This window comes from Bubalus bubalis, chromosome 2 (genome assembly GCF_019923935.1).
Source record: "Bubalus bubalis isolate 160015118507 breed Murrah chromosome 2, NDDB_SH_1, whole genome shotgun sequence".
NCBI lineage: Eukaryota > Metazoa > Chordata > Mammalia > Artiodactyla > Bovidae > Bubalus > Bubalus bubalis.
Window position 1 is genome coordinate 3,389,932 of NC_059158.1, and position 16,948 is coordinate 3,406,879.

Below are 16,948 nucleotides of genomic sequence, written 5' to 3' on the forward strand. Positions count from 1 at the left end.
GACACACCCAGCCCTGTGCTCAGGAGAACAGTTCTGTTTTTAATTTTTGTTCATTTTTAGTCACTCTGGGTCTTCATTGCCGTGCAGGGCGTCTCACTGCATGGCTTCTGCTGTTGCAGGGCACGGCTCCAGGCACGCGGGCCACGGCGGTTGTGGTGCACAGGCTCAGTTGCTCTGCAGCATGTGGGACCTTCCCTGGACCAGGGATTGAACCCATCCAGGGTTCCATCTGTCCCCTGGACTGGCAGGCAGATTCCTAACCACTGTACTCCCGGGGAGGTCCTGACAGCAGTTCTTTATGTGCTAAGACATTAAGAGGCTTCCCTCCACGGTCCCAGGCAAGAAGACACTGTGGGACATGAGCACTATACAAAATAGCTCTTAATAATAAATAGAAAAATGAGTGTGTGTTTGCTGTGACATTCGCCATTCCCTGTGAAATGCAAAATATTCATAGTGTCAAAATGTGGTACCGGAGGAGCTGTGGGGCCCTGGCTGAACCGCCCAGCGTCTCCCGTCCTCAGTCCTTTTTCAGCTCCCTGGCAGGCATGGCAGTGACAGTCACTTGCTAATCCGCCTCCCAGGGAGAGAGACCCGTGTTGGGCCTGCCGGACGCATGCGAGCGTCCTTGTCACGGGGACTGTGGTTTTGGCAGATGGAAAGAGAACATTATCAAAACAGCACAGCCCAACTCAGATGTGTCCTGCCTTTGTATTCTTCAATTGTTCCCAATATCCCATGCAGAATTTTTAGATGCAGAATGCTTTAGAGGCCACCAAGACTCTCAGAAGAGCCTGTTGAATGTTGTCACACATTATCCTGGTTCTTCGTCAGGGGTGGTCACCTTACAGCCTCCCTGGAGCAGTATTTAGTTTCCATTAGGCAACAAGCTTCATTTTCATCAGTCCCTCCATTAGTCACTCACCCCCAAGCTGGTGGCCTGTCCTCTTATCAGATGTGAACACTCTGAGCATCCAGGTAGCAAAGCCCCCAGAAACCCAGGCTCTGCCCCGAGGTCCCAGCTCCCACTGTGGTCTCCGGTCCCCACTGCCTCGAACTATGGAGTTCCGTGCCTCAACCCTCTTTAACTTCCAACGGCTGAAGAATAAAAGGTACACAGACAACCACAGAAAACAGTAGTTTATTAACCTGGACTGATCCAGAAAGGACTATAAAATGAACACCCTAGCCTATGGAGGGTCATAAATAACGAGGATAATTTTCCCATGTTTTACACAAGTATAATCTTTGGTGGTAAACAGTAAGATGATATATACGTGTACTTCCTATCCCAAACTGTACGCAATTAGCATTTAGAAGATTGTAATTATAGCTTGGTTGGGCTTTTGGTAGGTGCTAAAATTGATTTCTTGGCTGAATTATTTTGCAATAGACTTAAACCACTAATTGTACACCTAAACGAAATTGAGTGTGAACAAATCAAATAACTTTTATTTTACCTTGGATAATAATTTATTGATGCAAATAAAACTCCTTAATTAAATCTGGCATAGCCAGGCCTGTGGAGGCCCACATAAAGCCACTCTGTCACCCAGCTTTAGTGGTGATTTTAATTTTAGAATAATGCTCTGCTATTCTTAGAGAGAATTGTGTATCTACTAAGGACTGTGGAGGTAGTGAGTTGTTTGAAATCAGTGCCTCTTTGAATTTCAGATGGATTTAGGACAGATCTTTTTGGGAGAAGTGCTACTGATTTATAAATTAGAATTAAATATAGCCAAAACTGAAACTTAGGTTACTATTCCTGAAAATAGCCTCTTAATTCAGGAGCTTCCAGAGTCTCTCAAAAAAGAGAAGAAATGGGTCAATTGTGGAGACACACTTTATTCTGATCAATACGTGTTAGATACTTGATCAAAGAGAAACGGTTAATACAAGTACATTACTTTCCTAGGGCTGCCAGAACAAAGGGCCGCATACCAGACGGCTTAAAAAAAGAAACATCTTGTCTCACAGTTCTGGAGCCTAGAAATCCAAAATCAAGGTACCAGCAGGTGCCTCCTGTAGCTTCCGGTGGCTGTTGCATTCCTTGGCATCCTTGGACTTGTAGCTGAATGACTTCCCTCTCTGCCTCCATCATCACATGGCTCCTCCCGGTGTGTGTCTCTGTCTCCACGTGGGATATAAAGGCACCCGTCATCCTGGAATATGATGCAGTCCTCCCACTCTGCTGCTGTGTGACTTCATCTTCACTAACTACCTGAGTCCAAATAAAGTCACATTCCCAGGTACTGGGGGTTCAGACTCTGACACAGATATTTTGGAGGGGGACATAATTTAACCTTTAATAATAAAAAAAAAATCATTGTTCAGTTCTATGTATCTACTTGGGGAGGCAAACAGAAATTTAATGAGCAACTCACGCAAATAAGAATTGCTTGATACGTATATTCTCAGCCTTTTTTAAATTCCCCTTAATCACATCCTAAAGGAGATCAGTCCTGGATGTTCATTGGAAAGACTGATGCTGAAGCTGAAACTCCAGTACTTTGGCCATCTCATTCGAAGAGTTGACTCATTGGAAAAGACTCTGATGCTGGGAGGGATTGGGGGCAGGAGGAGAAGGGGACGACAGAGGATGAGATGGCTGGATGGCATCACTGACTCAATGGACGTGAGTTTGGGTGAACTCTGGGAGTTGGCAATGGACAGAGAGGCCCAGCGTACTGCGATTCGTGGGGTCACAAAGAGTCGGACACGACTGAGCGACTGAACTGAACTGAACTGAATCACATCCCAATCGAATATAAAAACCATTATACCCTGAGGGATGTAAAAGAACATGGTGAAATGAAGGCAACGTCTTCCTGTTTCCCCTGAGACTAGAAGAGCATGAGGATTCACCTGTGGCAGGAGAGCCTTAAAGCAATATCCACTTGTGTCCAAATGGTAGAGCATCATGGTTACTGGGAAGCTGCACCGGTCCCCTTCTCTGGGAGTGTTAGTACCGTGGACGGTTCTTCCCTGCCAGAGATGGATGGACTGGAGGCATTTTTGGAAGAAAGTGGTGAATTGGCTCAGGCTTTCAAACTGTTTCCCAGAGCCTTGAAGTTGCATAAGGCACATATGTGGGGTTCGTTCATGCAAACCCCTTCACTCTGTAGATGAAAAAGGAACTCGCTCTGTCCTGTGATTCTCCAGACATAGAGTATATTTGAGTTCATCAGGTTATTTATGTACTTCAAAGGCTTTTTCCTCTCTAATCTTTGGCTCGTAACTAGTCTCTCCCCTACTGGCAATGTCTTGATAATGTCTTTTGTGATCCAGAGAGCGAGCTTCTCCTGTGTGGCTATAGTGACATTTCCCTTACAGTTGTGTGTGTGTGTGTGCGCACACGTGCGTGTGTGCATAGACCTTGTGAGCACATGTTCTCACAGCACAGGACCTTCTGGAAGGGTCTCCCCTCAGCACTGTCCCTAGGGCCGCCCCAGACGGAGCCGCAGTGTTGACAGCGGTCCGCTGCCGGCCAGCACTGCGATGGGAACCGATCCATCCTCGAAGCAGGAACAAGCTGTGTTTCCCCGCCTTCACCAGTGAATCGTAGCAGCCCCGCCGCCCCCTCCCATTCTTATAAAGCTGAGAGAAGTGTCAGGACAACACAGGGAGGTGACGTGCAGCCCTGGGACACCTTGTGCCCTCTGGACTTGCTCGGGACTGATCCTAATGTACCGTTTCCACCAGATGCCTGACTGACTTGGTGGATGTGATGATGTCCTGCTCGTGATGAGCAGTTCCGGTCATATAATCACTTGATGTTCCATTTTCAGCTTGATTTCTATTATCTATCATCACTTCAGGAGCTGGCTTTTATTTTAAAAAGTTTTCCAAGTTCTTCCTAGTTTCTTTTAATTTTTTTAAAATTCAAAATCTATATTATTATTTTAAAAAAATTTCTTTATTTTTTAATTTAATTATTATTATTTTTTGTTGCTGCACCACACAGTATGCAGAATCTGCGTTCCCCAACCAGGAACTGAAACTGTGCACGCACACACACACACACCACCCCACCCCCCGACCCCCCACCCTCCCACCACCGCCCTCTGCCTTGGGGTCATGGAGTTTTAACCACTGAACTGCCAGGGAAGTCCTGGAGCTGTTTTGTTTTTTGTTTTTTTTTTAAACTTTCACTCAGTAAGTTTAATGACAACACTCAATTCAGTAGAGTACAAAATAGGATAACACACCTTTGGGTAACTGACAAGTCCTTTATTCTATATTGTCCTTTTAGGGTTTTATTTTTATACCAATACTGTGATATGCTTAAGACATAGATCAGTAAATAAAAATATTAAAGATACAAGTACAGAAAATACATTCAATAAATTAAAGCAAAAACCAAAGCTCTGGAACAAGATGAGCCTTAACCAAAACTGTCTGGATATACCCAGGGAACTACTTTTTTGAGACTTATCCCAGGTCTCTGGTCTCAGCGACCATATTTAATACGCACATCAGCCAAGAAAGGCCAGCAAAAGGTTTGTTTTAAAAGGTAAGCAAATGTAGACTTATTTTGTAATACACAAAGTGCTAATTTCAGTAGATCCATTAAAATAGAGAACATCTGAGAAAGATCATCAATCAAACAGTCACTCAATCCAAATTAATGTTAGACATCAGTTTTACAGCACTCTCTTAAAATCTATATAAAGTTCAAATTTTTGAATAGTTTCTTAAACTTTATAGAAAACTCTCTACAATCTCAAATGCTTATTAACATAAGCGTACATGAAATACCTTTGTAATAGAAACAGTTGGTCAGATGTTACTAAGGTACTATCTATGGTCCTAAAATAGGCCACTTCCAGCTAATAATTATGGATCATCATAATAGCTACGTAAATGAATCATGGTAAACAGAACCGCTGTGTGCATGAGCCGTGCTCGAGGCTCCAGCAGTCATGGGTATGAGATGGCCACAGGCATCTATTTCTGAAGCCTCCAGTGTGTGCGTGGCCGAAGGACGGCCTGTAGGATCTTCCTCAGCGCACACGGAGAAGAGCTCAATTATCCTCTGGTGCGTTTCATCCAGTTCTTCCATGTTAACAGGCGGCCTCGTTCCCAAAGCTGCATAGTATGCGTCATCATCAAAGTCACCTTCATCAAAAGTTTTATCATCATAAAGTCATCATTTCCACTGAGCAAGGCCAAAGGCAAGTATGTCTGCCTTGTCGGTAATGATACCATCCTCCTCCAGAGCTTCCTTGGGTCTCCAAGGCTCGGGGCCAACGGAACAGGTCTCAGGGGCAGTCACAGTCATGTTTTCGTCCAATGGTAGAGAGGCTCCTACATCACAGATTTTAATTGTTTCAAAGTCACCTTTAATAACAACATTTGAAGACTTTATATCTCCACAGAGCAGTTTCTTATCGTGGTGTAGATGCTTTAACCCTCTTACCATGTTCAAAGCAACTTTTAAAATTATGGCTGCTGGAAAAGGATCTTGGCTGTCTTTATTTTGTTCTTCTATTAAGTCATTCAGAGACTTTTCACCTCCATATTCCAAAGCAAGACAGACAACCATCGCCAGCTTCAGTGAAAGCTATAATGCTTGGATGATTGAGGCTTTTCAAATTCTTAGCTTCATCAGTCTCTTTAGATACATACGCTGATAAACATCATTACATCTAGGATTAATCTTTTTCACAGCCCAAGGAGAATGAGACAAACCTCTTGGAGATCTTTTCATAAGGTACACATTTACTCCAGTACCACAGCCAAGCCTCTGCATAAATGGAGAGGCAGGGATATTTATACATGGACTTAAACATCATGCAGATTTCCTTTTTTCACATCCTCTGCTTGGTGTCTTGAAATTATTGGTTTCTTCCATTGTGATAATTGCTCAAGGTCTGGAGCCACAAGGTAGGATGACGAGACGTCCAGGGAAAGGCTGTTTTGAAAACTGGTCCCAAGTGGCCCCAAACAGTCCGCGGCCGCCTGGGGGGTCCCACCTGCCAACACATGGACGCGGCAACTGTCGTTGTGAATCCACCGGGCTTTTCCCAGGAGCTGGTTTTTAAATAGGAGTGTTTTCACAGTAAATAGTCCCTGAAATGGAATGGCCGTGACCTCGGTCTAGAACCCTCAATATTCTGCACTGCCAGTCTCCTACCAGGGCTTGTCTAAGGCCCTTCACAGCGTCTTATTCTACTCTGGATGCATCTAGCACTGAGGGAGCTGATAAATTACGTGGCCTCAGTGGCAGCATAGGCCGCACTGAAACCTAGAATTCCTGGAGAGCCCCTTAGACTGTGGGCCTCACTCAAGCCCAGCACTCAAGAAGTAGTATCAAGTGCAATATAGGCTGCCCCCCAGATCCAAAGTGTCCCCAAGCCATGGACCATTTTATACGAGGTAATCATTTACCTTAGAGAGCATCCCCGTAAGAGGCACCGACCTCTTAGATCTTCTTCAGTATGGCAGGACTTGGGAAGCTTAAAGAATTGTTATTTCTGACACACGCGTTTCACTCTAGCCTCCAAAGCCCTCACCACTTCCTGTCTGCCCTTCCAATTAGCATGATGCCAGGAGCACAGTAGACCAGCATGGTATTCTGGGGACTGTCAAGACGACAGCGAGCAGGAGGGTGAGTGTGCCCTTGGGGTAAGGCGATGAACCTGCACTTCGGTCCCTTTGATGAAGCGCAGCTGCTTTTGGCTCCCTCTCCCAAGAAGGTTTTAAAAGAACTCACTGCCAGATGGATAGTTGCAACCCAAGTACCAAAGGCAGTGTTGATCTGTTCTGGTTTAGATTAGATACCAGCTCTAATTCAGCAGCTACAGTTGGGACTACTCATTGGGTAAGTTTTTGGTAATCTACAATCATTCATGAAAATCCAGGGCTTCCCTGGGGTCTCAGCGATAAAGCGATAGCCCACCTGCTCGGACTTCCCTGGTAGTCCAGTGGGTAAGACCCTGAGCTCTTGATGCAGGGGTCTTGGGTTCAATCCCTGGTCAGGGAACTAGATCCCACATGCCACAACTAAGACCTGGCAAAGCCTAGACAAATAATTAAATAAAATATGAAAAATAAATGCAGGAGCTGCTGGAGACTCAGGTTTGATCCCTGGGTCAGAAAGATACCCTGGAGAAGGAAATGGCAACCCACTCCAGTTTTCCTGCCCGGGAAATCCCAAACATGGGCAGAAGAGACTGGCAGGCTATAGTCTATGGGGTCGCAAAGAATCGGACACATCTTAGCAGCTGAGCACGCATCCGTGAAAATCCATCTGAGTTTTGCAGAAACCATAACAGATGGATTGAATGGGAGTAAGACGGCAACTTTCACCCGTGTTCATTAGATTCCTGAGGGTAGCGCCGATCTCAGCCATTCCGTAGAGATTTGCTGTCTTATCTGAGGGTGGGGCTCACCTTCTGCAGTTTCCACTTGTTCCTTCCTGTCTTCTTGGTTGAGTTTCTGCCAGCTGCTCAGCCTATACATTCCAGGCGGCATCCTGGGACAGAGGAAGTGACCACAGGGTTCTCAGACCCTCAAAACCACAGGGAAACGAGCCTGGGTGCTCTGCTATTTTTCTCTTGAGCTATTTGCCAATTTATTTGCAGCAGAAAAGCTGTGAAGATAAGCAGGAAGTGGCTGCTCTGAGGCTGAGAAGCGCAACAGAGATTTCAGCAGTCTGATAGTACTGGGAAGACAGAACTTTGGATTCACCGTCTACCCACGAGGAGGGGTCCTTGAAGGAACCCCTGGCTGGCAGGTGGAAGCCCAGCAGTAAGGGCGAGTGAGAAATGAACCCGCCTCTGGACCATGATCTGGATCAGCTCAATCCCAGATTAGATTAAAGTGCTGTGTTTGCCAGAAGCACAAATAAATCCTTTCAGGAAAAAAGACATCATTCACAGCTCTTACAAGTTTCCATGCACAACACTGGTATCCAGCCCAAAGAGCGAAAATAGACGATAGAAAAAAACCTGCCGCTAGCAGATATGCAGGTGCATCAGACGTGAATTTTAAATAACAGTGATTAGTAATAAAGAAAACAGAGTAAAATGGTGAAAATAGAGTAGATGGTGGAAATAGAATGGCTGGAAATCTGATGACACGAACCAGCTATTGCTATACACTGAAATGTCACTGAAAAAAAAGCCAGACATAAAAGACTCGTATAATTCCTCTATAGTCATATAAATTAAAAAACAACAGCTGGGGGCTTCCTTGGCAGTCCAGTGGCTAAAAGGTCACCTTCCAGTTCAAGGGCTGTGGGTTTGATGGGAAAGCTCAGATCCCACATGCCTCAGGGCCCAAAAACCAAAACACAAAGGAGAAGCAATATTGTAACAAATTCAATAACAAATTTAAAAATGGTCCACATCAACCTCCCAAACCACCCCCCCACCCAAAAAAAAAACCCCTAATCCACACTGCTCAAGGCTACTCACCTTTGGAGAAGAGGGTGGGGGCTAGGAGGCACAGTGAGGCCTCTGAGACTCCCATTCGGGTGGCAAGTGTGTTCTTTTTGAGAATATTTATCAAACTCTACATGGAGAACTTATACATTTTTCCATAAAAGTTAGCCAAAAAGAGAAACAGAGAAGCAGGTGCGTGGCTTCAGGCTTGAAGGTACAAATAATTGGTATGTTAGAGAGAGAGTTCGGAGGGCCCTTTCCACTTCAATTGCTCCTGGTCTATTTCGAGCCACCATCGGCTCTTGTCTGGGTTCACGTGGAGCCTCTGACCTGACCTTCCTACCCCAACCTCTGTCCCCTGGAGTTTACTTTCAACACAGACACAGAGGATCCTTCTGAGACGAAAGTTTGTGGTGTGGCCGCTCTTCTGAAACCCTGCAGTGGGCTCCTAGCTGCCCCCGGAAAAAGGCAGAGGCTTCCCTGGGGCATCCGGCCCTGATCACTTCCGGCCCCATCTCTCACTGCTGGCCCTGGACCCCTGGAGCAGCCACCCCGGCCTCCTCCATCCTTGGATGTGCCAGGCTCCACCCTTAAGGCCTTGGTCCTGGCCCCTCCCCTCCTGGCTCCCTCCTGCACGTCGGGCCATGGTCCCTACACTCGTCCAGGCATTCTTGCCCCCTTTTCCTGCTCGACTTAATTTTCCTCTCCATAGTTACCACTTTCTAACATGTTTTACAATGTCCTTTTCTTCTCATACTCATAACTCATTATCTCTCTCCCCTGCAAGGCGGTGGACTTCACAAGGACAGGATGGTTTTTTGTTCACTGGGTGTATTCTATGCATAGAACAGCACTCAACACAAAATAGATGCACAATAAATATTTTAAAATATATGTTGATGATGCAGAAGCAAACAGAGAAGCAATCCGAGGATAAACAGGTAACTCCAAAAGAGAACTGGGGCCAGATATTAGATTTTTTGTCTCTAAGCTACTTGTAGTTGCAAGCAGTAATTAAAATGTGCATGTTTATGTCAATAAATCTCTGCATTCTCAATGGTCTGTTTCCGCAGTAAACAATCCTATTCAGTTTTGCATCGTTGTAAGAGATTGGACACTCGATCAAGCTAAGTTAGGGGCTTCCCCATTAGCTCAGAGGTGAAGAATCCGCCTGCAATGCAGGAACCACAGGAGAGGCGAGTTCGACCCCTGGGTCAGGAAGATCTCCTGGAGGAGGTCATGACAACCCACTCCAGTGTTCTTGCCTAGAGAATCCCACAGACCGAGGAGCCTGGTGGGCTACAGTCCATGGGATTGCACAGAGTCAGACACGACTGAAGCGACTTAGCAGGCACGCAGAGCTAAGAGTGCATCCTCTGCGTTGTTCCCCCCTCGCTGGGCCCCGAGGAACCTGCGGAACCAATGGTGCCTCAGTTTCCTTGTCATGTGGGATTGAATGCCACGACACGCGTAAACCCACAGACCCCTCGTGCGTTCAGCAACGGTCTCTCGGGTACCTGTTGGGTTTCCGGTGCCCTCCTAGACTCTGGGGCACTTGAGTTATTCCTCACTACATATTTTTTGAGGTCCACTTGCCCAGCTAGTACAAAACAGGGCAAAGCGCCTGCCCCAGAGCTCACACTGCAGGGAGGGGGACAGTGTGGAGCAAGACACAAGAAGCACACGTTTGGCAAGCTAGAGGGAGACGGGGCTTCCGGAAAAATCCAGAAGATGGACCAGGGCCAGAGGGATGCATTGGGTGGGGGTGGGGAGGGTGCAATCTTTCCATCACAGAGTCTTTTCTTTTTTAAAATAAAGTTACTTTCCTTTTTGAATTATTTTTAAAAATTTTATTTATTTACTTATTTGTTTTTGGCTGTGCTGGGTCTTCATTGCTGTGCGGGCTTTTCTCTAGTTGTGCTGAGTGGGGGTTTCTCTCTAGTTGCAGTGCGTGAGCTTCTCATTGCGGTGTTTTGTTTTGTTTTTTTTCTTTTTTTTCTTGTTGCGGGGCACAGGCTCCCGGGCTCTGGAGCACAGGCCCGGTAGTCGTGGTGTATCGCTGCCCTGTGGCACGTGGGATCTTTCCGACCCAGGGATCCGACCCACGTCTCCTGCACCCGCTGCATTGGCAGGCGGATTCTTTCCCTCTGAGCCACCTGGGAAGCCCCTCATCATGGCACCTTGAGCTTGGGGATGAGCCATGGTGCCTGCCTTCTAGGGCTCACAGCAGAGTGCCTCTTCCAGGACACATGGGCACAGCGTGGACTCCAGGGCTGACCTCTGCTGTGGTTGCAGACGGCGCTTTGCTACGGAGGGAAAAGTCTGAACGTGAGGCCTTGTGAGCCTGCAACACGCCTGCCGGGTCAGGGGTCACTGACTCAGCTGCCCACAGTCGGCAGGCCTGGGCAGGTGCCCTGTCCTAGACCAGGGGACCGCTTCCTTCTCTAGTGAAGGCGGTGACAAAGGCCGGGCATTTACAGGATGGGAGAGAATTAGCCTCGTGCCGATGTCTAAATCTTCACAATTTGAGAACTAGAGTAGACTCAGGTCCAGAGAGGATAAAACGCTCATTTCGTGCCTGTCATAGTTGCAGACTTCCCAGAAAAGGAGAAAAATCCGTTGTCTCCTCTAAAGGGCGGCGGGCAGTTTCTGCTAAATATTGCATCAAAGAAACTTGAACAAATTCTCCACACTGAGTTTATGGCGCCGTCTACGGCTCCCCTAAGAGAGTAAATGATGATGGAGTGAGGAATATTTACCAAAACCGAAAGTGGGAGCCATTTATTTAGTCATTAACTGTGAGACTGGCAATGCTAAAATTATTACGCTGAAGAAACTCATTTCTTCAACACATAAATAACCTCCAGCACACCATTTAAAGGTTTCCGTTTTCACTGTTCATTTAAAAGGAGAGGATTAGTTAAATAATCCTAACTCTGTTAAGGTTTTATTTTAGGGAGATAGGAACATTTCCATAGACGAGGAGCCTGGGGGGGCCGCCCCCGTGCACCAGGAGTAATAGAGCTTCCTGCGAAGAGGGGGCTTGAGTCTTCCTCAGGGGGTTTCTCCAGAGAAGCTGTCGTCGTTCACTGAAGAGCGGTAAAGAGAACAAGCTCCTGGAACGTTCTCCTCTCCTCTGTGCCTGCCTTCATCTGCCCCTTTTCTTTCTTTAGGATTGAGGTCAGCTTCTGCAACCCCCAGGCTTCGAAATCCCAGCACGCCCTTCCATCCTCCTCGCTCACCTGTGACACCCAGGGTCTGAGCTGCACACGGCTTTCCTCCTTCTCCCCACCTGAATGTGCTGCCTCTTCTAGGAGCACAGGAGACAGACCCTCAACAGCAAGCTAGAGCCGATAGGTGTCCCCAGCGACTCTGTTTTAGATTAATTTTTATTGGAGTATCGTTGCTGTACAGCACTGTATTATTTCTACTGCACAGCAAAACGAGTCAGCCACACATAGACACGAGTCCCCTCCGTCCTGGACTTCCTTGCCATTCAGGTCCCCGCAGAGCGTTAAATAGAGTTCCCTGTGCTGCACAGCAGGTTCTCATTATTTATCTATTTTATATACAGGATCAACAGTGTACATGTGTCAATCCCAAGCTCCCAATTTCTCCCACCCTCCCCTTTATCCCTTGGTATCCATGTCTCTGGAGAGGGTGTGGAGGAAAGGGAATCCTCACGCACTGCCGGTGGGAGTGTAAATGGACACAACCACTATGGAAAACAGTATGGCGTTTCCTTAAACAACTAAAAATACAACTAGCCTATGACCCAACAATCCCAGCACTGGGCATACATCCAGAAAAAGCCATAATTTAAAAAGATACATGAGCCCCAGTGTTCGTAGCAGCACTGTTTACAGGAGCCAGGACACGAAAGCAATCTGAATGTCCATCATCAGAGAAGTGGGTAAAGAGGATGCCGTACCAAGTCATTCTGGATACCATTCTGGGCACTCCCTGTGTGTTAGACATTTTGATATGAATTACCACTAAAACTTTCCCAAGCGTCTGCTTCCTCTGAGTCCACGAGGCATGGACCCTCTTCTGCCTGAGATGGTTTCTGGGAAATAAAGTAAATTTCCATCTCTTTGCTGTCTTCTCTCTTTGAAACTATAACATCTTTAGTAGCTTTAATTACCATCAGGACCACAGAGAGCGTCAAGGATTGACCTGGAGGAGGGTTCTGTAGTGATAGATGCAGGGATAAAATGATTTAAATGACTTGCTTTATTTTTACTAGTTAAAGAGCCTTGTTTGTACATATTGGGAAATGTAGAAACTAAAAATAAGCAAAAGGAAAAATAAACTCTATCATAAGCCCTCTCAAGGGAACAGTTCAGTTGACAGCCTTCTCGTATTTGTATCCACACATATGTCTTTTCCTTTTTCCAAGAATGGAATCATTTTGGACCCACCAATCCACAGCATGCCTTTTCACTTAGAAACACATCTTCAGTGTTTTCTCATGTCTTCGCATTTTCTCCTGCACGTAGTTTGGACTGATCTGCTCTTCTTGACTTCGGTCTTTTTAAGTCCTGGATCCCCTGTGGGGGCAAATTCTGCCAGCCCCACCTTCACAACTGACCCAGAACCCCACCTCTACTTGCACCCTGGTCCAGGGCATGCTCATCTCACGTGTGGAATATTGCAACGCTTTCTTGGGGCGCTCCACTCTCTGAACCTGTTCCTTGAGTCCGTCCCAACACTCAGCACAGAGTGGCCTTTGGAAAACTGGACTTCACGTCGCTCCTCTGCACAAACCTGCACGGCTTCTCCCTGTGTGGAGGAGACAGCGAGGTCGTCACTGAGGTCAGACTTCCCACGTCCCCTCCCCGCCTCTTCCCTCTCACTCACTCCACTTCACGGCAGTGGTTCCCCTGTTCTTCCTTGAACATGCTCCAGCCTTAGGGTACGTGATTGGCAGTGGCTTCTTTCTAGAACATTCTCTCCCCATCACCTCCCCATCTGCTCCGCAGAGAGGACGTAGGCATGAAGAGCATAAATGGACGATCCCCTGGCTTGCCATCTGGGGCATAATCATTTCCCCTCAGGCTTCTTGGGCACTGCTGCTTAGACCTCTGCCCCCAGCACGCTTCCCACGCAGAGACCCTTGCTCTCCCTGGGAGCTGGGTGGTGAGGAATTCGTCCTCCCACAAAGATGCTTGTCTCTGGCTCCTGGGAGGTCACCTCCCTGCCTGATCAGAGAGTCTTTGCTGTTCACCAGGGGCTCCTTGGACCTCACGTGACCATATATGCTAATGGGGGTGGAGTGGCTCACAACCCTCGGGCCAAGTGATACCAGCCCCAACTCCGCAGACAGGGGAACTGGACTGGGGTTCAACCTCGGGCGCCACTGGTCCATTGCTTTTGCTTTCGTAACAGGTGAGCGTCCCAGGCTGGGATACCTGACGCAGACTGTCACATGCTGATGCTGTTAATAAGAGGGTGGGAATCCTGAGGACAGTGGAGGCCTCGTGTTTGGGACCCCAGCTCTACCTTGCGTGTGTCTGTCTGGTTGCAGTCTTTTCCCTACAACAAACTATAGTTGTGAGGGTAACAGTCCAATGAGTGCTGTGAGTCCTTCCCGTGACCTGTTGTCAGTAGGGGCTGTTTCGGAAAGCTCCTGACCTTGAAGGTGGTGTCAGAAGCCAGGGAAGCCTTGGGGGCTGTTCGCTCAGATTTGAAGCTTGACTGGCTCTAGGTAAGGCCCTGTCTGCCTCTGAATCGCCTTTAGACAACAGACAACCCTCCATTACCTTGTGTTAATAATCCAGGTGTTCCAACGTCATCCCAAGAAATGGTCACATGCTCTTAACAAAGGTCCGTCTAGTGAAGGCTATGGTTTTTCCAGTGGTCATGTATGGATGTGAGAGTTGGACTATAAAGAAAGCTGAGCACTGAAGAATTGATGCTTTTGAACTGTGGTGTTGGGGAAGACGCTTAAGAGTCCCTTGGACTGCAAGGAGATCCAACCAGTCCATCCTAAAGGAGATCAGTCCTGGGTGTTCATTGGAAGGACTGATGTTGAAGCTGAAACTCCAATCCTTTGGCCACCTGATGTGAAGAGCTGACTCATTTGAAAAGACCCTGATGCTGAGAAAGACTGGGGGCAGGAGGAGAAGGGGATGACAAAGGATGAGATGGTTGGATGGCATCACCGACTCAATGGACTTGGGTTTGGGTAAGCTCCGGGAGTTGGTGATGGATAGGGAGGCCTGTGGTTAGTAGAGTCGAAAAGAGTTGGACATAACTGAGTGACTGAACTGAACTGAACTTATGTTGTTCAGCCACTCAGTAGAGTCCCACTCTTTGCGACCCCATGGACTGCCACACACCAGACTTCCCTGTCCTTCTCTGTCTCCCGGACTTTGCTCAAATGTAGGTCCACTGAGTAGATGATGCCATCCAACCGTCTCATCCTCTGTCACCCCCTTCTCCTCCTGCCCTCTGTCTTTTCCAACATGCTCTTATAGCTTATTGTAGATATCAAAGGTGTTTCTTGGAGGAAATAACGAGGTCCCTGTCATTGATGCAATTCCATAGTATATATCATAAACTTTAGCTGTGCATCTACCCGTTGATGCAGTTCCATACTATATATCATATACTTATTAGGTACCCGACTCCGTGCAGGCAGGTGTGTGACCTGCCTTCTGTAAGCAGAGGTTCTCACTTGTGTTTGCCACGGGCAAGTTCATTTTTGCTCATCCTCAGACAGAATATTTACAAAATAAAGCCAAACGCTTCTATTTGTGCTTACTCTGACCTTTCACATGAAACAAATCCTTAACATTGGCAAAGGGCTTGACAAGCATTTAGTATTAATTAATTCTTGCAAGTCTCTGGGGAGCAGGCAAGCATTCTTGGGAACTGACAATATGGATTGTTTCATTAGGAAGGTAAGCCGTTCGCCTCGAGGCTGCATGTGCCTTGAGGCTCAGGCTGCTCTTGGTGTCAGGAGTCCTCTGGCCCTTGGAGGCCGGGTGTGGCCTCCTGTCTCCAGGCTTGGAGGCAGGGATGGACAGGGCCCTGCCCTGAGACTTTGTCTCTTTTCTTCTCCTTTCAATGACAGCCTCACGCCAGACTTTTCCAGTTCTAGCTTTTTCCCGACTTAGGAAATGAATTGGACTACAATTCCCCCAAATTTACATGTGATGATCAAAAGAAGGTCCCACTGGGGTCTGTGGCTGACATCATGTAAACTTTGCTTGGGCTAAATGTCTGTCCTTTGAAATCTTCTACAGTTTCCCAGGTAATTATTTTGTTATTTCTAAAATTTGCACCATGACTTTTGCCTGGAAGGCTGTGTGGGCTTTCTTCTCTTCCATCCTCCCTGCTCCTCCCCTGTAGGTCCATGTCTCTCTGTCCAGACACAGGCTGGAGGCACTGATGGAGCATGGGGGTCGGGGGCGTCCTTCACCAGACCCTAGGTCGTCCAAATCTTCCTTGCCTGCTGGAAGTGTCTTCCCAGGCAGTTCAGTGGTAAAGAACCAGCCTGCCAATGCACAAGACATAAGACATAAGAGATGTGGGTTCATCCCTGCATCAGAAAGGTCTCTTGGAGGAGGGCATGGCAACCCACTCTAGTATTCTTGCCTGGAGAATCCCATGGACAGAGGAGCCTGGTGGGCTACAGTCCATGGGATAGTAAAAGGTTGGACATGACTGAAGTGACTTAGCTCTGAAAGTGTCAATAATTAGAACACCCACCCCGACAGCCTTGTCAGATGTTGTGTAGCCGTCCATTAGATTGGAGGAGTATAATGATTTTAGCTAAAGAGACAGCAGACCCCTCTCCCCATCACCCCCTCTTCCCTGCTGTTTGCACGGGCATAGCTGTCCCACCGTCAGGAAGAGACCTGCTTGTAGTCCCTTTCTTCTCTCAACGAGGGCTTTGCACATCCCTAACGCACCGTGTGGTCGACAGTACTCTGATTCTCCAGTAGGCAGTTCTCTTCTGATTTCAGACTGCAGTCCTCCGAACCTTTGAGTTCAGGCGTGGCTGGGTGATGAGCTCCAGAGCAGGATGTGAGAGTGAAAATGATGCACGTTCTTCCTGGGCTAAGGCCTCCCTCTTCTGCCCTGGAGACACTGAAGCACCCCCATAGAGACAGCGGGGTTTTGAGCTGGGGTAAAGTAACCTTGGAGCAAATCCCTCCCCACCACCAGCCCATCCTGGACATGTAACACGAAGGGAAATAGTCTTTCAGTGTTCTCAGCCTCTAAGATTTGCCGGTGTTTGTTATTAGAACCCAGCCTAGCTCTTGGTTTGGAAAACGACTGCTCCTGGGCTGAATCTGGCCCTCCACTTGTGTTTATAAATAAAGTGTTATTGTAACACAGCTTCACACACTCATATACACCCATTACACATACATACAGCTGCTTTCAAGCTGCAGGGACATTGGGGAAGAGTTCCGACCGAGGTTGCATGACCCAGAAAGCAGAAAATACCTACTATTTAATATTTGACCCTTTAGAGACAAAGTTAGCTGATGCCTGCCTATCCCGATACACTCAATGAAAGCTTCTTGAATTATTACATTGACAGTATA

General features: G+C 47.3%; 1 pseudogene; it reads right to left on the reverse strand.

Annotated features, from left to right (window-relative positions):
• Positions 1 to 4,218: 4,218 nt before the first annotated feature.
• LOC102411020 lies at positions 4,219 to 5,854 on the reverse strand (annotated as a pseudogene).
• Between the last annotated feature and the right edge of the window lie 11,094 nt (positions 5,855 to 16,948).